Consider the following 23,730-nt stretch of genomic DNA (forward strand, 5'->3'; position numbering starts at 1 on the left):
CAGGTGGCAACATGGATTATGGAAGAGCAGAATGTTTCTGGAACTATTATCTTTTTTCATCTCTGTATCATTTAAATGAAAATACAGCTAATGAAGGTAATTTGATTAAATACCAAACTTTTTCATGTGACATATAGAGGGGAAAAAAGCAAATGGGGGAAAAAAGGCAAATAATTCTCTGGCATTGGCCAGGATTCAAGACCACCTTACATTCCATTTAATGCAGAAACACAAAGGACTCTGACTTGGCCTGCATTATATTTCTACATTCACTATAAATTTGCTGTGAAAGCCATGAGGCCACTTTATCCAGAAAATTGCAGGAACAGACATCAGAATCTCACTGGATAACTTCAAGTCAGACTAACTTAGTCTATTTGCTTTCCAGCTAGCTTAGGTAGTAAAGACATGTTTTACATGATCATGAATCTTTGACTTTCATCTGTAAGCTGTATTACTAAATGCTCCAATAAAAGCACACGAATCCATCAGAGTATGCAAGAAAGCATTAACCCATTGCTTCTAATATGCTTTGGAATCTTACCTTATTCATTTATTCCTTCATCCATTCACTCATTCGTCATTCAACAATCATTTATTGAGCACCTAACATGGATGTGGTCCTCTGCTAAGGCCTTGGATTCCAAAGATGATAGAGATAACAAAGACGTGGTTATAACCCTTGCACACTTTGTAATCTGTAGGGGAATCTGAGTGCTGAGAAGATACTCTTGATACAAAATGGTAAATACGTTAGGGCTTACCCAGGGTGCTCAGTTGTGTGTGCAGATATGGGGAGGGAGGTAGTAAGGTAAGAGGGGAATTTGCAGGAAAATATTTTTTGAGAAGAAGTCTAAATAGAATTTTCAAGGGTGAAAAAAAAAAAAAGAATTTTCAAGGGTGAGTAGAAATACCATCTTTTAGCAGGTGTTCAGAAGACAAGTACCAACCAGCAGAAGACTACGAACAGGTACTTAGGGAAGTAGGAGAAAAAGCAGAGTAGAGAATGAAGGAAGCAAAAAACAAATATTGAGTGTATTTTGATCTCTTTAAAATTTGATCTCTTAAAAAATATTGAGGGCTTGGTGTATTTTCTTAATTGGTCATTGTTGTAACAGATTTGAGCTCATGGGTGAAATGATGAGTGTAGTTATGGATTTATGTTTGAGGCAGCAGTGGGCCGTATGTTTGGATACCAAATATCTAGTTGAAGTTATATATCTGAGAAATACAGATTTCATTCTTGTTTTTGTTTATCCATTTGTATATCAGGCAAATAATTGCTCTAGAGGTTACAGCAATAGAAATAGGTCACACAACTCCAAATCCCTGCCCTCATGTAATTTATATTCTAGTAGGAATAGGGTGAAATGGGGAAACAGATAACTATTGAATATATTAAAATGACATTAAAGATATATTTTAATAGGTAATAGGGGTGATGACATTGCAATTTTGAATAGTTGGCCAGAAAAGGCCTCAGTGAGATGAGGCCTTCATTTGTATAAAGGAGGCAGAGTCGTGAGTTATGTGGATGTCAAGGGAAGAATATTAACAGGAGGAGGGAGTAGTGAGTGCAAAGGCCCCAACCCTGAAACTTGTGTGCAGGTTTAAGACAAAGTGAGAGCAGCGAGGCTAGAGCAGAGTCAGGAAGAGATTAGTAGGAAGTGGTGAAGAGCAGACCAGACTGTATAGAAATTGTAAGCCATGGCGATTTGGCTTTTACTTTGAGATGAAAATCTATTATAGAATTTTGAACAGGACCAGGAAATGATTGGACTCTCATGCTAACAAGATCACTCTACCTGTTGTGTTTAAAATAGATTGAATGAAACAAGCGCTGGAAGTAGAAAAAATCAACTGGGAGGCCATTGGGATAATCCTGGAGAGAGATGATAGTGGTTGGAAAGGACAGTAGAGGGGGAAGAGGAAATAAGTGGTTAGACTCGGGATGTATTTTGAAAAAGGACCGATAGTGTATGCTAATGGATTAGCTGTGGAGTGAGGGCAGTAGAAGAGGTTAGGTTGACTCTGAGGTTCTGGCATGAGCAAATGGAAACAGAGAGTTGCCATTACCTAAGATGGTGTGGGGGGAGTGAAGAAGGTAAGGACCTGGTTTGGGATGTTAGATTGAGATGAGCATTAGACACTTGAATGGAGATGTTTAATAGTTGGTGTATGAGTCTGGAGCTCAGATAAGAGGGCCAGACTAAAAATCTAAATTTACAGCCGCCATGTTCAGATGATATTTAAAGCCTTGTTACAGGATGAGATCACCAAAGGTAATGTAGATATAAAAGAAACAAAGTTGACTGAGTGAGTCCTGGGGCACTTGACAGTTGAGAGGTCTGGAAGGTGAGAAGCAACCTGGCAAGGAAACTGAGAAGAAACCACTGCTGAGGCAGGAGGAAACCCAGGAGAGTATAGCATCCCCAAAGCAGCCTGAAGTAATAGTCCATCGAAAGAGGAAGTGATACTTCATCAAATGCTGCCAATGGGTCAAGTGAGATGAGGACTGATCATGGACTTGTGGATTGATCTGCATGAAGTCCTTTGGGACTCATCAGTATACATGTGACACTAGAAGACTAGTTTGAAAATTAACTAGTTTTAAAAGTTGATGGAATCAGAAATCAGATTACTGAGAGTTAAGAATGAAAAGGAAGTGAGAAATTAGAGACACCAAGTAAGACCAGTCTTTCCAGAAACTTGATTATAAGGAAAAAAAAAAAAGGTATAAATCCTTAGACTAGTAGGACACCAACATATCAAGAAGAAAATACATTCTTTTTCTAAGACATGTAGGCCAGACTTTATTTCTCCAGGCTGACAGACCTGGGAAGCTACAGGACAAAGAAAGGTTGAAGAGTGAGAGAGGAGAGTGCGATGGGCAGAAGGTTCTGTGCGATTGTGGAACAGATTCCCTCCTCACCTCTGCTTCTGCAGTTGCCAGAATTTTGTCATGCCAGCAAATTCTTCTAGTCTGATGCAGGCAGCCACTGTCAGGTCACCACAGTTCACAAGACTGTCAATAAATGTGATAAAATGGCATTTACACACACACACACACACACGTGTGTGTGTGTGTGTATGTGTATATATATATATATATATATATATATATATATATATATATTTATGAAAAAATAAATACACTGCCTGATGGGTATGTGTGCATATATGTATACCGATGTATATATTATCAATAGTATATGTTTATATATGAAATATAAAAATACATTTCTTTCCTTCCTTCCTTCTTTCCATCTTTCCTTCCTGCTTTCCTTTTTATTTTGAACGTTATTACTCTTGAGGGAAGGGTATAAGAAAATTCACATTAATTGCCTTCGCTAGGAAAGAGATCTGCTAAACATATCCATAAAAGAATATTTGGCTGAGCCTGGGACCCACTAAAATTCTATGGTTCTCAAATGAAAGCTAAACTGAATTGTTTATAATCCAGTTTATATATCTAGTAAAGTGAAATACCAACAAGGATAACACAAACACTTCTGTGATGGATGTCTTCAAAGACAGCAAACATATCTCTGATAATATTGCAGTAAACCCAGAGTTTTATGATAAGAAATAGATTACATTTCCTTTATCATATAGAATAAACAATGGAATATGAGAATAAGCTGGGGTTTCTTTATTCAGAGAAGATAATTGAAATATAGAGTGCAGTGTATGAATCTTTTCCACATGCATAGAAGCCCATCACAAGGGGCTGGTGTGGGCATAATGGAGGTAGTTCGAGTTCTGTTTCTGGATATTTTATCTGCTTCAAACACACTTTGTTCACCAAATCTAAAAAGAACAACAATAGCGTGGAAACAACCACCAAAAAACCCTTCTCGGGTCTTAGATGAAAGCTTTTCTTTCCTCAGATCATACTTTCCATGTCCCAAAGTGCTGGCATAAAATTGAAAATTAAACAAACTACAGCATTGTCAGAAATAATCACACAGCAGACCAGCCCTTCCGCTCCTGTTCCTCTTCTCCACAAAGAAGCTACAGTGCTGCAACTGAGCAGCCCCTTAAATCTTTATTGTATTTTGCCTCTGGGGCTTACTCATCACTGCAGGTCTAAAAGTGTCTATTACGGTCAGAAATAACTTTAAAAAAATATTGCACCACTGAGCCAACGAGTAGTTCAAATGACTCCAAAATTGTAAACTCGTAAAATGTAAGGTAGAGTAAGCACTCCAGCATTTGGAATAAACTGACTCCTTCACTATGTCATCCTCAGTGTTCTAGTTTTATGGAGACTAGAAATACTCAGTCAAAGCAAGAGTACCCATAAAGTCGCCAAAGGTGCTGGAGAATTTTCTTTCCTTCCTAGCCATCAAGACAAATAACAAAGCATGGACTCTGTAGTTGAAAGCTGTTCTTAAACTGCTTGCTCCACAGTGATTTCCACATGTCTGAGTGGAGAATGGCTGGGTGAAAGACGTTTTGGAGGAATTAGAGACCAGGGTTATTTTAGATCTAAGTACACGCAGGAAGCTTTCTGACATAATAAGACCATTAGCGGAACGTCGCTTCTCAATTCCTCTTGGCAGCTGTGAAAAAAAATTTTTTTTCATGATTTTATATTTTCATATTACTTATGTTTGGGGCCATTTGGTGGTTCTTCTCTTTTTAGGCTAGTATCTAAATGATACTTTAATGATACTTTTTGCTTTAATTATGAGTTTACAGAGGATGAGAGTAGACGGTGTTGTCCACAGGTGAAATCTTTATTAAAATAGTTTATACACACTTCAAGAGCAGTGCAACTCTTCAAGTTGGCTAGTCAAAATATTTGGAGGTTATAATCAATCTAAATAAGTAAAATGAGTATGATATTGAGAACTTGGCATAAGAAGACAAAGGTGATCCTTTTAAAATTTTTAAATGAATTTTTCATTAATCACAAGAGAAATTTTGACATGCACTGACATTCCTTCTTTCTTTTTAAAGATTGTATTTATTTATTTATTTATTTATTTATTTATTTATTTATTTATGAGAGCACTAGAGAGAGAGAGAGAGAGAGCACGAAAGAGCAAGCACCAGTGGGGGGCAGAGGGAGAGGAACAAGCAGGGAGCTGGATGTTGTGCTGAGCCCGGGATCCTGGGATCATGACTTGGGGCTTGGTTTCAGGACCCCAGGATCATGACCTGAGCCAAAGGCAGATGCTTAACTGACTGAGCCACCCAGGTGTCCCTGTTTATTTTCTTTTAACATGGTTTTGGCTTAGCTATCCTAAGTGCTGCATATATTTGGACAAGGCTGAAAATTATTATGTGTATGTGTGTGTGTAAAAATTCATACATATATATGTTTATATATATGCACACACATATATACACGTACTTTAATCCAGAGAAAGCAATAGGAAGACCAGGTCTTGGGCGGCATTTCTTGGAACACTTGGCCTTTAGCCCACACGAGTTTAACTTACTAGGGAGTATAAATTATTTTTCACCAGGGAAACTCTCTGGTAAACCTGGAAGCACACCTCAAGTCAAATCTATATGATCACAATTAGGCTGCCAGATAGTTGGCATTTGTGCAGGAAGATAGGATTGTACAACACTGGGAGAGAGCAGATAACAGTTGGCAGGCACTGCGCTATTACACAATTCAGAAACAATGAAATCTATGTCTCCAGAGTTTAATGGCAAGGCCACGACACTCTGTACGTTGCTAGATCCCAAAGCACTGTATGAAGCCAGTTGCATCTAGCCCTAGGATTCCTCATGCTTTTCTCTTTCTTATAGGCCCAAGACTGTGGCCTTCATGCAATGAAAGTTCTGTGGAAGCTTTTAACTGCATCTTGTGGAAAAGTATACCTTTGACTCTGCAATCATGTTTATCTAAGGGCTCACAGAAGCAATGCAAGGGCAGTCTTCGACATCTGTAAATCTTCATTAACTGCTATTTATTCAATGCACATCAGTGTCAGGCACTGTGTCAGGAATTTTAGAAAGCCTTAGCTCTTCTAATTGCCATATGGTATTATTCACTGCTTATTGTGTGTCAGGTACTGTGCAATTAATAGAAAAAAGGGACATACACATAGAGATAAGACAACATTTAAAATATTCAAGAATAGAATTATCAAAAAAGACAAATGGGGCAGTTCCTAGAGAGTCATGGTTAAGAATTAGGGTGAAATAATAAAATGATGATGGTGATCATGATGGTAATCTTATTTTTGCCTCAAGTCTTTAAATAGTGAAGTTATTTGACTCAAAGTCTTTAAAAAAGTCATTGTAAGTTGCCAAATTTCTAGGTGTTATCAATAATAACTCTAAACACATAGGATGATGGGGCACCAGGATGACTCAGTTGGTTGAGTGTCTGCCTTTGGCTCAGGTAGTGATCCCAGGGTCCTGGGATTGAGTTCTGCATCCGGCAGGTTCCTGCAGGGAGACTGCTTCTCCCTCTGCCTGTGTCTCTCTCTGCCTCTCTCATTGTGTCTTTCATGAATAAATAAATAAGATCTTAAAAAAAAATAAAAACAGGATGAGATAGTGCTTGAATAAGAGGCAAAAACCACAGTTGCCTTACCTCAATTTATTTTGGTGGCACAATATTTTCTTAACTCCTTATTCACTGGGACACCATTAGATCGGAAACCAGTTTAACAGTCACACTCTTGCCTTCCTCACCACGTGTGTTGCTAATGAGGTCACAGCTGATCTTGTAGTAGCTGTTAGCAAGAGACTCATAAATGCCAATTTTAATCAGAATCTTTATTTTATTGACACATTCCACAGTACACACATGGCTCAAAATACTTTTTCACAATTTAGAAATCATACGTGCTAGAGTAGTACTATAAGGAGAAGCACATGCTTCCACTTTGGAAGACTGCTTTCAGGTATTAGTTTTACTTATCAAATATGAAGTGCATTTTACAAACAATGGACATATAGCATTAGCATGTCATACTTTTCCTACACAGATCCCAATATCTGCTTAAAGAAATCAATTTTACCCAAGAGTGTTTCTTTTCAAATATGTCACTATATCTATGTTGACTTAAAAGTTGTAATGTTTTATATACACTGTGTGGGCAGAAAGGCCTCCCAAGATGTCTGTGTCCTAATACCCCAAATCTACATGGCAAAGGGGACTTCATGGGGGTGATTAAGTTAAAGCCCTTGCCATGGGGAGACTATTCTGGATTATCAGCATGGGTTCGTTCTAATCACAAGGGCCCTTATAAATGGGAGGTGAGGGAGTTAGAGTCAGAGGAGGTATATATAACCATCGAGACAGAGGTTGGAGTGATGTGGCCACAAACCAAGGAATGCAGTCAGTTTCTTGAAGCCACACAAGTCAAGAGATGGTTTCTCCACTGGAGCTCCACAGGAACACTGCTCTTCTCACACCTTGATTTTAGCCCCTATAAGACCCGTTTCAAACTTTTGAACACCTGTACTGTAAGATAATAAATTTGTGCTGTTTTAGGTCACTAAGTCTGTGGTAACTCAGTAAGCATCAGTTGGAAACTAATACACACAAGACACACCTTATTGGGTTTACCTTGACTCCTCTATTTTATGACTCACTTTAGCTTCCATCTTCCTCTTCTTTCTCATCTTCACTCAATACCTTTGATGATTTGTAAAAAAAAAAAAAAAAAAAAAAAAAAGTGTCCTGTATTTATGATCCTGGTGTTCAAAGTGGAAGTGGTGATTACTGCATATATCTAAAATAAATATTTCATCTGAAAGCATAGTAAAGTATATTTTCAAAATATTTGCAACCATTATTTTAATGAGGAAGAAGCTCTTACTTAGAAAAATTAAAGTACTCTCACATAATTGAAAGCTTTTGTGTCAAAATGTGCAAGCATTTAAAATGTTTCTGCTCTGAGGGGAGAAAAACCTTATTACTTTGTGGTGTATTTTTATTGACACAGCTAGAGAGTAATGCCATATAGAAAAAAAATGTGCTTTGGTTTGCTGTTCTAGTTGGAAATCTCTTAGCTGACACTATCTCTATAAAACAGTAGAAATTAATGGGAACAAATTATAACCTTAAAGTACTGTAATATTTTGAAGTGTCCTTTGGATTAAAGTTTAAATTTTCTGATGATGTCAAATGTATCTTTTCCAGGCTTGAATTTTTGGAAATTGGAAACCAGAAAGTAAAATTAATCACAATGTTCCTTTCCTTCATCATACCAGATCAAATAGATTATAATGGAATAAATTTTTAAACCTTTTTTATATTTGAAGAATTAAAGCTTAATTTTCAGTTTTGGAAGTATATATCTGATCTAATATTCAGGTAAGCACGGTGGTACAGTAGAAAGAGCCATGAGGTAGGAATCAGAAGACTTGGGTTTAAGCCCCAAATTAGCACATGAACTTGGAAAGCCATTTAATATCTGGTAACATCAGTCCTCTTCTATCATTATTATCCCTAGCTACCTTGCAGGAAATAAGTGAGATATAGTAAGTTTTTTTTTAACAATTTTTTAAACATTTTATTTACTTATTCATGAGAGAGAGAGAGAGAGAGAGAGAGGCAGAGACACAGGCAGAGGGAGAAGCAGGCTCCATGCCGGGAGCCCGACGTGGGACTCAATCCCGGGTCTCCAGGATCGCGCCCTGGGCCAAAGGCAGGCGCCAAACCGCTGAGCCACCCAGGGATCCCCGATATAGTTAAGTTTTTTAAAAAATGCATTGCAGGGACGCCCGGGTGGCTCAGTGGTTGAGCATCTGCCTTTGGCTCAGGTCCTGACCCCAGGGTCCTGGGATCGAGGCCCACATCGGGCTCCCCACAGGGATCCTGCTTCTTCCTTTGTCTTTGTCTCTGCCTCTCTCTGTGTGTCTCTCATGAACAAATAAATAAAATCTTTAAAAAATGCATTGCAGACTGTAAATTACTGTTCAAATGAAAGAGATGACTCAAGAAGGATTCTGAAATATCCCATAGAATTGTAATACCTAGAACTAGAACTAAAATGTCCCCAAAAGTAATTCTTTCAATTTCTTTGTAATTATATAAATGTGTGTGTGTGTGTGTGTGTGTGCGCGCGTGCGCATGTATGTATCCCAGGCTGCTCATCACTTGCTAACAAATTTCAAAAGATGTACAGATCTTCACAGTAACTGTAGATACTGAATTTTATATACATTATATAAGCCTATTTTTTTCAAAATTAAGTAATATTTACTTGATTATAGGCATCTAGAAATAAAAAATGAGCAAAATTGTCCTAAGACTCTAAAGATGTTGTTATGCTTTGAGTTAAGGTTCAGGTTGATCTTTTTAATATTGCAGCAAACTCACACGTCATTAATCATTTTGAAGTGGCCCCAGGTCATAGTAAATGGATGGCCTAATAATCAGACGAGATGTTTGCTATTTCCAAATTATTGTCAATAAGTAGAGTAAGGAGGTGACAATTCAATAACTAATGATTATTAACTTAAATTTTTATTTTTCTAATGCTAATCAAGAACATAAGAAGTAGGAAGGTGAACCAGAGCATAACACATATAATTATAGACAAGCATGAAGACAGTAATAATCATGATAAAAGATGTGTTTATTAAAAACAACTCATATCTATCATTATGTATGAGTTGCTCTGTAGCTAGAGATATTGTTTCTGGTTGTCTTAACTGTGAGTATGTAACAAAAAAAAAGTGGGACTCAAAATATTTTCATTCTGAGGGAGCAAGAAGATGGTGGATGTAGGGTTCATGAAAAGCAGAATGAGGATGGGTGGGGATTGAGCATAACAGACTGTGGTAGGAGTGATGCACATGTGGGAATAGAAAAGAAAATGAAATACAGAAAAAACAACTCACATGAAAATGGGAGGGAAAAGACAAGAGGTTGAGAGGAAAGAAGATGGGGCTACATAGTCAGTGCAACCCACTGTAGCAATGAAAGAGATTTTTGAGGTCAAGGTTCTTAAAAGTAACCAGATATGGAGAATATCTAGAAATAATGTCCTTTGACACCAACCAATAAGCCAAGATACAAAATGAACTGGATAAAATTACAGTATAGTAGTCAGCATGAAGCATAGTCCACATTCTTAGGAGTCTGGTCTTCTGGTATTAGAGGTGCTGTAGGAAAAGCTGGGGAAATATAGCGAAAGACAGTTCAGTGAAAAACAAATATCAGCATTAGCCCCAGAAGCCATCTGATAATCAAAGTAAAAGGAAGGATTCTCATGAAATGGAGAGTCCAGGAATCCCAGTTAGGCTTGCCTAAGCATGAGGCAAAGAAGAGGGAGATAAGAGCGAATCACAAGAGAGGGAAATAAGGATGAGAAGCAACCACTTTGATGTTCTTAAGCTTCTGTTAGGAGAGTGAGGTAAAGTGGAATCTGTGTATTTACTGAAAACAAAACCTATGGTTTCAAATTCCAGTTTGGGTCTTGGAGAAGTGGATATGGCTAGATGAGAAAAGCACTGGCTTTTCAGTACAGAAACCTATATTCAAATCCCAGCCTAATCATAAACTACAGGTAAGTAAGGTCTTTTATAACACAAATTGTTGAAAGCCTAAAATTATATTGTTTTTTTTTTCATCTATTAAAAGAAGGTATCAATAGCCCCTACCGCAAAATTATCATGAGAACTAAATGAGCAAATCCAGGAAGAAGTCATAGTGTTTATGTTGATGGTAATGTTAGCTACACCACCATTAATAGTAATATAGAACCTTAAGAAAATCCCTGGACCTCTATCCATTGTACTTGCCCAATCTGTAAAATGGGAGTTATGGTAACAAATGTATGGTCTGGAGGGAGTCCTAAATAAGATCATTTATACAAAGGGTCTGGCACACAGTAGGCTCACAGTAAGTAGTAGGTACTATTATTTTAAAATATACTGGTTTCAAAATAAACCAAGTTTCATTTTGTTCAGATGACGAGAATGTATTTAGGGAGACCTGGGGTGGCTCCGTCTGTTAAACATCCAAGTCTTGATTTTCACTCAGGTCATGGTCTCAGGACTGTGGGATCAAGCCCTGAGTCTGACTCTGCACTGGGCTTGGAGTCTGCTTAAGGTTCTCTCCCTTTCCCTCTCTCCCTTACTCCCTTCCCGCTCCCCCTGCTCACTTCTAAACCGTCTCTCTTAAAAAAAAATGTATTTAGAATGCTTGATTTATTTTTAAGTATAAAATACTTCAAGTATATACAAGTGTATATACTTGACATATTTTATATTAAGAGGAAGGAGCCCCATCAGTTGATAGTGATATTTATGTTTTTCTTGGGAAAAGCACTGAGGATAAATAGCTTTGAAAGTCATTAGACCATCGAAATTCTGTCAAATAACCTGCTTCCACTTTTCAAAATTCCATCCACTTCTTTTTAACTATTACTGTGTCTTCTGCTAATAAAAAGACATAGTAGTTACCTCTTGGAAAGAGGGACTTCTTGTTATACCAAGAGTTTCAAAATTTGGCCTCTAAAACAAAAGAAGGAAGAGACGAGTAAATTTACTTTTGAAAAAAACTGCCCGATTCTCAGTAGTCCTAGTTTCCTTCACATTGCCATTGTTCTTTCTTGTGCAAGACAGCTTCTAGTGCCATGCTGGGTGCATAGAAGCCATGAAGTAAATAGCTATTCGGTTGGGTGCTTAGAAGCATAAGACTGAGTTTTCCTCATAATATTTGCTGTTTAGTTGTATCCAAAGCCTCATATCAGCCATGTTTTTGTAAACAGAGATTTAGAGTAGGTGCTTAACTGAAAACTACATTATTATAATTGATTCCAAATTCTTAAAAAATGCACGCACACATCTAAAACAGCTATAATTAGAGCAAAATGCAACCCCGTCTTCTTTATTGGGGATCCATATTGCTGTCATTATAAATGTCACTTTTCAGCACCACGTCTCTTACCAAACAGAACTCATTTTGAAATGCCAGTTTTTGTGAAAAACTTTATCCATTTGTCCAAATGGTATTTGGACAAGAGAAGAGGTTTTTTTCCTTTGGGTTCATTTTCAGGTTGTTAGCCTAACCTAAAATAGAGCTTCTTTAAAAGTCTGCCCAAACGTTTACTTAAAACAGAGAAGGGACAGCTGAGTGTTGAGTGGTAGTGTTACATTGAGTGAAGACATGACTGTAAATAACTCTGCAGTTTGGAAATGAATGATGCTTTTGACAGAGACGATTATGTCCTATTGACAACGTTGATGTCAAACGTGGAGTGAAAATACGAGATTGACTATCAGCAGTTCCCACCAGTGATCACTTGAAATAGCTTCTCTGAGATAAAGAAACAGTAACAAATGCATTCCTTCCCGTTCCCTCTACTCACACTCTTTCCTTCCCTCAGACCTAGCTTAGGCCAGTTCCACTTTGGGGGAAAGAGGCCCAGTGTTCACACTTCATCAAAGGAGGATCAAATACTCTTGGCTGTTTCTTTTTAAGTTAATCACTTCCAGGGCATCCTTAGTTACTTTCCCTGCTCCCCCAAAAGGGAAGCCGTGATATCTAAGAAAAAAAGTCAAGCCCTGAACTTCTATAGAAGTAATTACCTCTTCCAAGTTAGACCTGACATATCTAAAATAAGGTCTTTGTAATGAAAACCTCACTTGGGGTTCTTCACAGCCTTCAAAGTCATTGTTCACATAGCAGCTAAATACTGGCTTACATTTCTGGGTGGAGAATATTCTGAATGTTGAGCTTTCCAGCTTGGAAAAATGTCATATACTGGAGAGTCTTGATGAGTAAATAATTTTTTCCATATCTATCTCTCCATTCCGTTCACTTGCTGCACTATGGAGGCTCTTTGTATTTTTACTGAAGAGAAATTATGCTCTTTTAATGTACACTAAAAATGCTTGCATTCTTTAATATTCACATTTAAACATGTAAAATAATTTTCAGATTTATGAAAACTGGGAGTTAGCAGACCATATTTACATTCTATGGTCAAATAACATTATGCATGTAAGATCTCTGAGCCAATGAATCTGGACTTGGTCAGAAGAACTTAGGGAGGAATTTCTGATGGCATAGAATGTCTGTAAGGAAAATGTTTGGCCCCTCATTCTCAGAAGTTACAATGGGATATTTATGTTGGCATGGAGGAGTGTTACACATCCTTGTGTTAATCCTGTCATTGTAGCCTCTCCAACAGCCGCGAGGCAATGATACAGGTCATCCTTGGAAGGCACACTTCTTACAATAGGTATGACCTTTCTGGTCAGGGTGGGGAGATGGATGGGTGACTTTTTTGGTTTGTTTTGAAAAACAAATGGTGTGAGCTTTTTGTAAAAGGATGCATGATTTTCACATGGTAAAGAAAGTGTTCAGTATTTGATGCTAGAACCAGATTCTTTAAAGCGAGTACTCCTCTGTAAAATATATGGCAGTTTTTGAAGGCTTAAAACTTAGTAAGGGATTTATGAGTTCACTGTCAGAGTCATTGACATAAATAGAGATAGTCTCTTCATAGAGTGAAAAATAAAGCCCATCAAAGAGGAGAAACCTAAGAACACATTTTACTTATATAAGACAAAATAATTAATTAGCTAAATGACAATAGTTAATACTTTATTTAATTAAAAAGAATGCCCTGAAATGTAATTTAGTAATTCACATTTGCAATCAGGTTCTATAAATATGAACGTGTATTTTTTTTTAAACAACAACATCTTAATCTCTTCATGATAGAAGACTGATGGGGTGGAGAAGACAGCTTTTGATGTACAAGATTATCTAAAGGCTATCTTCTTATAGGACAAGTGTATTTATTTTCATTTCTAAAGGAGTACATTAACTAGATTTTGTATTAGTCACTAGTAAACTAGCAAGTATTTTTGCCCTCGACCTATCTCATTATATAGAAATATGGGAGACCATTTATTCCTGTGGACTTGTTCACCTCTGCTGCCTGGGTCTCAACTCCCTTCCCTATGAGATGATAGAACCTAAAACTAGCTCAGGGCACCTGGGTAGCTCAGAGGTTGACCATCTGCCTTTGGCTCAGGTCATGATCCAGTGCTTCTGGGATCGAATCCCACATCAGGCTCCCTGTGAGAAGCCTATTCTCCCTCTATGTGTCTGCCTCTCTGTGTCTCTCATGAATAAATAAAATCTTAAAAAAAAAAGAACTAAACTAACTCATCTCTATGGGTCTTCTGGGCTCTTAAATGACATCAGTTTATGATCCTTATGAGGGAATTCCAGATATATTCTCATATGAATGGTTTTCTGTTCTAAGTGGAATTTTTCATGATTTTATTCTTTTACCTAATTTCTTGTTTTGGGAGAACTAATAAAGCTCCCCTCTTTACCAACTATTGCCTCTGTGGAATCTGTCTCCATTGTGTTTAGAGGGTTTTGTTCATGTTCACAAAGTATGAGAACATTTTACACGCACCTCCAATGTTGGCATTTTCTTTCAACATCTTCATTGCACTCTGGTAGGTCAGAGTGATGAGAGAATTTGTATTTATTCAGGTTTAGAAAGTGAGTGTATTAAAAGGCCTTGGCCAGTATTTCCCTCTCCCCTGTCCTCCATTCTTTCAACAATATTAAAGAACACCCACAAGGGATCCTAGCTGTACTGGAATATACATTACTTAGTGGCAGATAGTTTTTGTCCTTATGCTTACCATACAGTGGGAATACAAATACATTTATAATTACACTAAGACTGAAAGGGAGAAGATACAGAAAAAAGTAAGCAACCTGGTAGAAATGGTTTATATTATGGAAATACTTGTTTTAGAAGATGGCCTTAAGTGGACTGACTCTTGGTGAAAGAGTAGAGGTTGGCCAGACCAGCGGTTCAGAGGAACGTGTTGTTCTTGGAGGCAACAGCACATTGCCTTCAGGACTCTGAAGCAGAAAATGGTTGGTGTCTTCATGTTGGCTAGTGTAGAACTACGGGAGATGAGACTAGAATAAATCATATGGGAATTTTGTGTTTAAGAGTAGGGTGACCATATAATTTATCATCCAAAATGGGATACTTTGAAGAATGAAAGTGGATCCACACTGATAATTAAGCTAGGACAACAGTCAGAGAAGAGGACGCGTCCCCAGAAAACCAGTATAAAGTGTTACCTACCTCAAGAGAGTATAAAGATAATTATATCCTTTAGGCAGAGGAGTACTACAATTTGTTATCTGTTTTTGAATGATCATCCCTGTTACTGTGTGTGACGTGGATTGGAGGAGGACAGAGATAGAAGCAGATTCTTGCACTTGTCTAGATGAGGAATGAGATGATAAAGAGTGGACAAATTTTAGATAAAGATTGGTAATACAATTGGTAGGATTTGGTGATGGATTGGACGTAGGAAGGGAGAAGACGGGAGTTGTCAAATGACTCAGGTTTCTACTGCATGTAACTGAATGAATGGAAGTGAATATTATTAAGCTATGATAAAATTAAAGAAGCAGATTTAAGGCAGGAATGGGAAAAGATGAAGAGATTATTTGGGGAATCCTGAAAATGAGATGCCTGATGAGTCTCTAAAGGGAGAAGTCACATAGAAAGCTATACTTGGAATAGCAGTCTATGTGGTAGATAAAAATCTATGGGTTGTAAACATTTTGGGTGCTACATACAGCAGAAGAATGTCTGAGATTATTGAGAAAGGGTAATAAAGTGATAAGACAAGACAGCCCAGAACTGAGTCCTGAGGACCACAAAAATTAAATAATAATTTAAGGTAAAGAAGGAAGGAGCTGCTAAGTCTTTTAGACAATCAAGGGGAAGCATGCTGTATATTTCTTAGGAGTCCTCAGAGGAATTAATATCTTTACCTGTCTTGCCTACCATGCTGACCCTATAGCACACTTCTATCCCTTTATCTTCCTTGCCTATCTTACTCTACCAAGTCCCTAATACCTCCCCCCTTGGATCACCTTTCAAATCAACTATTTGCACACAAGTCTACACCTTGGGCTCTGTTTTAGGTCCAAGAAGGAAGAACCAAAGGACTAGAAATATGACCAGGAGAGTATATTATTGCAGAAGTAAAGAGACAATGTCAGGAGAGAAGGGGTGAGAAAGGATTTTGAAAGCTGCTGAAAGGCTGAGTAATACACGAACTGGTTTGATGGTAGAAATCGGTGGTGATCTGTTGGAGCTGGGATGGCGGTGTAAGCAAGATTGCCTTGGGGAAAGTGTGGCTGAACTTTGGTTTGAGGGGAAGCTGAGCAATCAGACACTAATTGGGGATGTGGCATGAAGGACATTTTGTCTTGATTCTCATTTTTTTCTTTTAGAACATGAGAGTTATTAGAGAGTATGTGAATGTTGATGGAAATGATCCATTAGAGAGAAGTGGAAGAAACAGGAAAGGGGACAGTTACCTGAGACACAGAACAGATAGAATTCTGAAAGAAAGGTTGGCTCTTCCTTCATAATAAGGGGGCAGATGAGTGGAGGACTGCAGATGTGGATTTGGTGATGAGACGGTAACGTGGAATGTAGTTTCTAGGTTCTCAGGGAACTTTGAAGCAGGTGATGTGCTGAGAACAAAAGAGGCTGGGGCAGTAGCAGGGACATAGACAAGGTGTGGAATAGTCGCTGTGGTGGTGAGGGGGAGAGTGCTCTAGTCTCTCAGTGTTGAATGAGCATTTGCGGCTGGTGACCAGTAAAGAATCATGATCACAGCTTCTCTGCTGTAAGATTTTTGTCCAGCAGTGTTTAGCTCTGTTGGATACCGTCCCAGAGAAAACGCGTTGCTGGATTCATCAGTGGGGTTTGCTAACTGGTTGTGAGGAAAGGAGAAAGAGCCCAGGGAATTGAGGGTATTTGCAAAAGAGTCATCACAAAGAAGAGCTCTGGAACAAGGGCTATTGAAGGAGGAAAGTGAATTCCTGAGGGGGTTGGTCGATAGATAGAAAGGAAGCAATAAGGATAAAGGATTGCAGTTCTCTGCGAGGTCAAAGGATCATCGCAGTGGGAATGCTCTAGAAGAATAAAGGTGTGATAAGAAAAGAGGATCTCTGAAGGAATGATTGTGTTTGTGGTATGGTTTTTGGTGACGAACTCTGTTAGGTATTTAATTCTTTAAATTCCTACAAATTCTGTTCTATACTGTGATAGGGCCACATAGGGATAAAGTACATTTTCTTTTGTCTTAGAAAAAAATCACCTTTACCTTTTCCCTATTTGTCAAAGCCACTTTTGAACTGGGCTTAGATCATCACATTATCTGCTCCTGGAAGGCATCGTGAATCTGGTGTAGTTTTCTACGATTCTGGGAGCCTTAGCTGTTCTCCTGCTTTATCCTGAGATTTCAGGAACAGACTACGTTGAGGAAATCCTGGTCCTGAAAACAAATGTCATTATTTCCTCAAAGGAGTTTATGATGTTCAACTCCAGCAAAGGAGTTTATGATGTTCAACTCCAGCATAAGATGCCACCTGTCATCTTATGTTCTAAATATGCCAAACTATTGACATGTATGTAACTATGTTATTTATCTTTTCTTTTCTACATGCATTTGCCAGAAATGGCCTCCCTCCCTGGTCTCATACTCCTCTTTCGGAGATAGTTCAACGTGGTGTTCTGTGTGATATCCAATTTGACTACCCCCGAGCTGCTTCTCAGTCTTGTTAGCTATTCATCCTCTGTGCTGAAATGAAATTTTATACTTTATTTTTTGTCTTAGTTTATTACAATAATTTACTTATGTGACTGTCTCTTTACTTGACTGTGAGGGTTTTATTTTGTTTTGTTTTGTTTTGTTTTGTTTTTGAGGCAGGGAACATGTTTATTCATCTCTGTTTTCTGAATGCCTTGCCTAATTCCTGGCATATTTTAGGTGTTAAGCAAATATTTGTTAAAAAAAATTAAGAAATGAACTGATGAATTCCATTTACCTTTTTATAAAGCATGCAGCCATCACTAACAACCATCATGATATGAAATGGCACACAGTTATAAGCTTGTTTGCTGACTCTTACATTGTTGACACTCAGAAGAAAAGTGTCACCAAACACATTTTCATAATGAAGCAGATCTATAATCTGGCATTTACAACTCCTGTGCTGCTGTGGGTAGAGTGTGGTTTAGGAGGTGGAGAGAAAGGGGAGACGGTGCAGTTCTTCCCAATTTATGAGAGGGCTGAGGAGCAGAGATGAAAATGCAGAATGGCAATCAGATTAAAAGAGCTGATGAGATCCTAAATACATCCCTCAGGCCACAGGAGAGCCCGAGGGAGCAATCTTGGGAGGACTAGAGACCATTGAGGGGAGGCAAAAACTGGGCTTCCCACCACTAAAATAACAAGAGATAAAATGAAACCCACTTATCTGATTTTAGAATTCTATCTGGGCATAGAAACCTTCAAATTATTTATTTATACATAGTGATATCAAGCTCTATCTACTTCCACTCCAAAGGGAACTCTTAAATAATCAAATAAAATGTTGAGGTTTCCTGCCCGAGTTACAAAGAGGAGGAAGAAGAAAAAAAAGACAAATAGATTTTTGAGATACTCTTTTTCTAATAGTATATTTTAAGTGAATATCAAGAATTATTCATTGTTTTCTCTTATTCAACATAAAAAGGCTCACATTTTACCAAGTCCTTTTCTGTGCATCAAAAATCTATGTATTTTTAGCTTTAAATAAGCCTAAATACAAATATTTATTTCCTTTTCTCTTTATGTTGTAGACAGACATTTGTTAAATGAGAAAATTCTCCAAATAGGTCAATTTTCACTCAAAGATGGGGTTTAGGTGTTTATATATTCTAATTTACCATAAAAACTCATTTTAAATTATTTCAACCACTTACGTTTAGCATACATCTTACATACATAAATAACATGCTTTTAATGATGCCCATCTTGCAGTCACACCAGCTTTATTTTGACTTTAAAAATATATTTCCTTTTTAACAGAGTAGCTTAAAGTATTAAATCTGTTACCAGTTTCAGGAGAATGATAGGTTAAATGATAGATATTTTTCCATGTGGGGAAACTGAGGGAGACAATTTGGTTTATCAGAGGCCCTTGACAAAACTTGGGAGGTATATGAGTAAATGTGGGTTTACAAGACACAAAGGGAAATCAATGATACAAATAGATTCGGATGCCTGGGGGCCAGTCAAGTAGTTTTATTTATGAGTCTGTCTTTGCTTCTTCTTTTTTAGAGAGTCTAGGTCTCGAGATGAGGGAGAGGGGGCATCTGTGTGGCTTCAGGATATCTAAGAGTGATATCAGATGTAAACAAGGGACAAGGGAGAAAATAATAAATGGGAAAGACAAAAAGAAGCAAAGTCAGGATGATAGAGAGGAAGCAAAGAAAGGAGGACGGTGCCAGGGAGAGATCTACACATGGTTGGGATTTTAGGGTTCCACTGATCACTTCCAAGCCCCAGTCCAGTTCCTACTCAAATGGGCCCATTTTAGACAAAAGGCAAATAAAATGTCTCCTGATGACAGTCAAATAAACAGGCTCATAAATCTGCTCTATTTGGAGTGTCAAAAAAATATGAAAGTAATGGCAACGTCTACCTATATAGGCAGAGGCCAAGGGTTACAAGTTAGGGAAGATGAGAGCCGACATGAACAATCACCAGATATTCCAGGCTGAGAGGCAGAAAGCAAACCTCGGAGTTGGGTTTATGCATTGGAAGAAAAGGAAAAGTGAAAGTTGAAGACAAAAATAAAAACACTCCTTGAATAGTCTCTCCCGGATTCCCATATTTCTAAGCGGAATAGAGGTCAACCTAAATGTCCAGATGGTTGATTTTCTACATTTCTTTGGAAATTACTATCTTTTTTGGATTGCCATGCATCACATTATACTGTTTTCAGTTTTTCCTACTGCTTGTTTTCTACCAATCACCAGGGCACTTGTCTGCATTCAATGAAGAATGAACCACCCCTGGATGTTTTTCCACATCAGTTCCATTCACCATCCTAGAGGTTTTCCACATTCATGTGGAAGACACATCAGCACCTTTGCTTAACTTCTTCAACTTCCTCCTCTTCAGTCACCAGTTCATGGCTTCGATCTGCCGACTGCAAGATTGGCATCATTAAAAGCAAACAGTTAAGCCCTGGATGTGAAACACTTTCTGCTCCAATGCTCCCACCCCTCTGCCAGCCGCCCCCATACCCCTGAGACCTCTCCAGAACTCTCCACAGTCCAGATCCCTGGTCCTGGGTGGAGGAATGCCAGTCCTCTGCTCCAGCCGGAGGGGTGACTGTGCCTGACCTCTGCATTGCTGTCATGAAGTGTTTGCGCGGCAGTCCTGTCCATGGCCATTCACACAATTTTATCAATATCTAAGACTCCTCCACTTTTGAAATTATATGCTCCTGATTTATACTCTAATCCTTCAATTCTGTCTTTCCTTTTCCTTATTCCTTTGCTCCTCTTTAGCTGTTTTGAGCTCCCCACTCTTTTGAGTCCTCGGGTTGCTCTCAGACATCAGCTTTCCTCTGTCTTCACTTTTTTCCCTATTAAATCTCCCTCTATTTACCTTAACTCCATTTTCTCCAACATCATCCTTTTTTATTTCCTTGTGTTTCTACCACATCTGCTCTGCAAAATTTAAATGAAACCCACAATCCATCTTCTCTGATCTTACAACCACCCAAGTTTTGGAAGAAGAGAAAAACCAAGTAAGTGTACAGAACATCATGCCTCAGCGTGGCCGAGGGGGATCTGCAGTCCCTGGTCAACCCCCTTGCCCCTCATTACTTATTCCAAATTCTTACTTCTCTCCTCCCGTGCCTAACCTGCCTCTCAGTGGAGCCACTTGCCTTTTACCAGAGATCTCCCCCTAACTTTGGAGAAAAACTTGTATTCTCTGACAGGAATGCGTTTACCTTTACATTCTGCACCTCTAGTTTCTAAAACTTTGACCATGTCTTTTTACCTTTCCTTTCAGAGCTGAGGGAGGAAGCTTCCGCTCCTTGGTCCAAGGCCAGAACCCGCTTAGGATTTTTTTTTTTTGCGGGGGGGTCTATTTCATCCTTTCCATTACTTCTCAATGTCTCCTCCAACAACGATTCTGACTTTCTTCCTCTGCAGTGGCTCATTTCTCTAAGCTTGAAAGTTTGCTCATGCTCATCTCTTTTAATAAATGAAAACCCAACTCTTTTCCACCTTATGACTCTTCTTGCTACCACATAGTTTGTCCTTTCATGCAATCATTTTGGTTATTTGCCCAGCTTCCATTCACTCTGCAACCTTATAAGTCATTGAAACCATTCTAATTAAGGTCACCGGTGCGTTTCCATTTGTCAAATACACTGGATATTTTTCTGGCTTTTTCTGACCATCTGAAGCGTAGGACACAGTATCTTCTGGCTTTACTTTCTTTCTGTGTGACCACTCCTCAGCTTCATCCAGTTCATCTATTAACTAAAGCATTTATACGCCCCTGAACTCTATTAGTCCTTGTCTCTTCAAATCTTTCTGGGTGATCTTACCTGTAACAGAGTTTTAATAATCATCTGGATGATATTTCCATCTGTCTATGAAATATCTCAGGCTAGCTAATGACGATGGCATTTAAAATAATAGTAGTTACTAATATTACTGGCATTTATTAATCACCTTCAGGCACTGTACTGAGGTCTTTTCTTATATTAACTGATTTACTTATCAAAATCTCTGAATTTTTCCCCCACTTTTACATCTGAGAGGTAGACTAATTTGCCACATCACACAGAAGTGGCACAAGTAGGCTTTATTTTTTTTTTCACAAGTAGGCTTTAAATCCATCTTATCTAACCCCAAAGCCCATACTTTTAACCATTTTACCTGCTATATGCAAAATTTAACTCATATTCCACAAATTATTTATCTTCCTATATAAGCTGTTTCAACAAACCGAATCATCATTAGCAGAACCCAAAATAGAAAACTTGAAGTCACGCTAACGTATTTCCTTTTACAAGTAGTAAGCCACTATATTCCTTTATACTTCTTCCTTATATTTTCATCTAATAGTACTCAGTTCAGCGTCTCATTATTTCTCTCCTGTCTCAGTCAGAAAGCTTCCCAATTGGATTATGCACATCCTTCTAGGCTTAGTCTTCCAATTTATTCTCAAGGAACTATTATCTTCTTATGTTGTATATCTGATCATATCACTGTTCTGGTAAGTCCCTCATGACTCCCCATATCCTGCAGCCATGTTTCTCAAAGTGAGTTTTATGTATCTCCTTCCATCAGAATCACCTGGAGAGCTTGTTAGCTGAGGCTCAGGAACCACATCAGGATTTCTGAATTAGAACTGATGGTGGCAGGACCTAGACTCTGTATTTTTAAAGATTTGTTAATTTATTTTGGAGAGGCAGGTGGGAGGGAGTGGCACAGAAGGAGAGGGAGAGAGAATTTTAAGCAAACTCTACACTGAGCATGGAGCCTCATATGGAGCTCCATCCCATGACCCGGAAATCATGACCCAAGCAGGAATGAATAGTCGCCACCCAGGCACCCCTGGACTCTATTTTTAACAAGCTCCCTGTATGATACTTTGTCACGCTAAAATTTCAGAGCCTCTGGCCTCCAAATCAGGGGCAAACACTTTAGAATTGCCAACAAATACCATCTGATGCTGTCTTCTCTTCTTTCTCCATGCTCTTTCCACTACTCCAACTACTCTCCGTGCTCCAGTACACCAGACTTGTTACATGGTCCCTCTCATGCCAAACTTTTCTAAGTGTTGGTGACTTCATATGTGTTTTGTCTTCTACCTGAAGGCCCTTTTCTTTGTATGTCCAGCAATTCATGTGACTGTGTGTGTTGTATACCTTGAGTCCTCATGAGACTGAAGTTTCTCCCAGGATACCACAAGCTGTATCATCATGGGGACTGTATGTCCTGACCTCTCCATTTTAAAAATGCCATTCCAAGTTCAGCATGTGTGGAAAACCAAGGTATGGCTGAGAATAATGGCATTAACGTGTGCTTGGTATGTCCTTAGTATGTAGGTACTTGGGTCTTTTAGCAATTTTCTTTGACTCATGACTGGTGGTTTGGTTTGTGATTGAGCTTTTTAAAGGGAAATTTCCTGTTTGCTGGCCTATCTACAAATGACTGGACCAGTGGAAGTGAAATTCAAAAAAAAAAAAAAAAAAAAAAAAAAAAAAAAAGCTCTTTTGGTCACCAATCAAAATCTCTAACTAGAAAAGTCTTAGGAGAAATCTACTTGAAATCTCTATAGGGTCTGTTTATATAGATGTTTCGTGCCCCTCCGAATAATGAATAATCCAGGGGATGGAGGGATGTAGATAACCATGTCTATGCACTTGATGTTGAACTAAGCTTTGCTCATCACAATTTGCCTGTCAGTGTGTGATCCTCTCTTTACAGATGAGAAGATTGTGGTCAGAGATGCCAAGAGGCTTGGAAGAGTCACCTAGCAAACAGGGAGACAAATCTGGAATTGGAATGCAGGTATGTTTATGTCCAGAAGGATCTTGTTGTCTTATATTGGAGTACCTGTGTGCTGAGATTTTGCCTTAATGAGTAAAAGCTTAGACTTTTTTTTTTTTTTTGATGAGTAGAAATGTTTTGCGAGGTTTTTCTGATAAAAGACCATTTTACTCACATAAATTAGTTTGTTTCTCCAAGTTTTAGAAAATGACACGAAGGATAATATATTTTTTAAAGTTTTCCTAGTGGATCTTTAGGCCTTCAACCAGTACGGAGAAGAGTTCTATACTGCCCACTACTTAGGGAGGGAGCCATTTGATACTAATATTGTTTTGCCAGATTGGTCACCCAACCAGTGGTAACATGGGAAAAA

General features: G+C 38.3%; 1 long non-coding RNA gene across 1 annotated transcript; it reads left to right on the forward strand.

Annotated features, from left to right (window-relative positions):
* Positions 1–23,379, forward strand: LOC112675469 (uncharacterized). Its single transcript, XR_004810639.2, has 4 exons — positions 1–96; positions 8,120–8,293; positions 10,396–10,493; positions 23,295–23,379. It is a non-coding gene; the product is annotated as an uncharacterized LOC112675469 (long non-coding RNA).
* The last annotated feature ends 351 nt before the right edge of the window (positions 23,380–23,730 follow it).

Source organism: Canis lupus, chromosome 30 (genome assembly GCF_003254725.2).
Source record: "Canis lupus dingo isolate Sandy chromosome 30, ASM325472v2, whole genome shotgun sequence".
Lineage (NCBI taxonomy): Eukaryota > Metazoa > Chordata > Mammalia > Carnivora > Canidae > Canis > Canis lupus.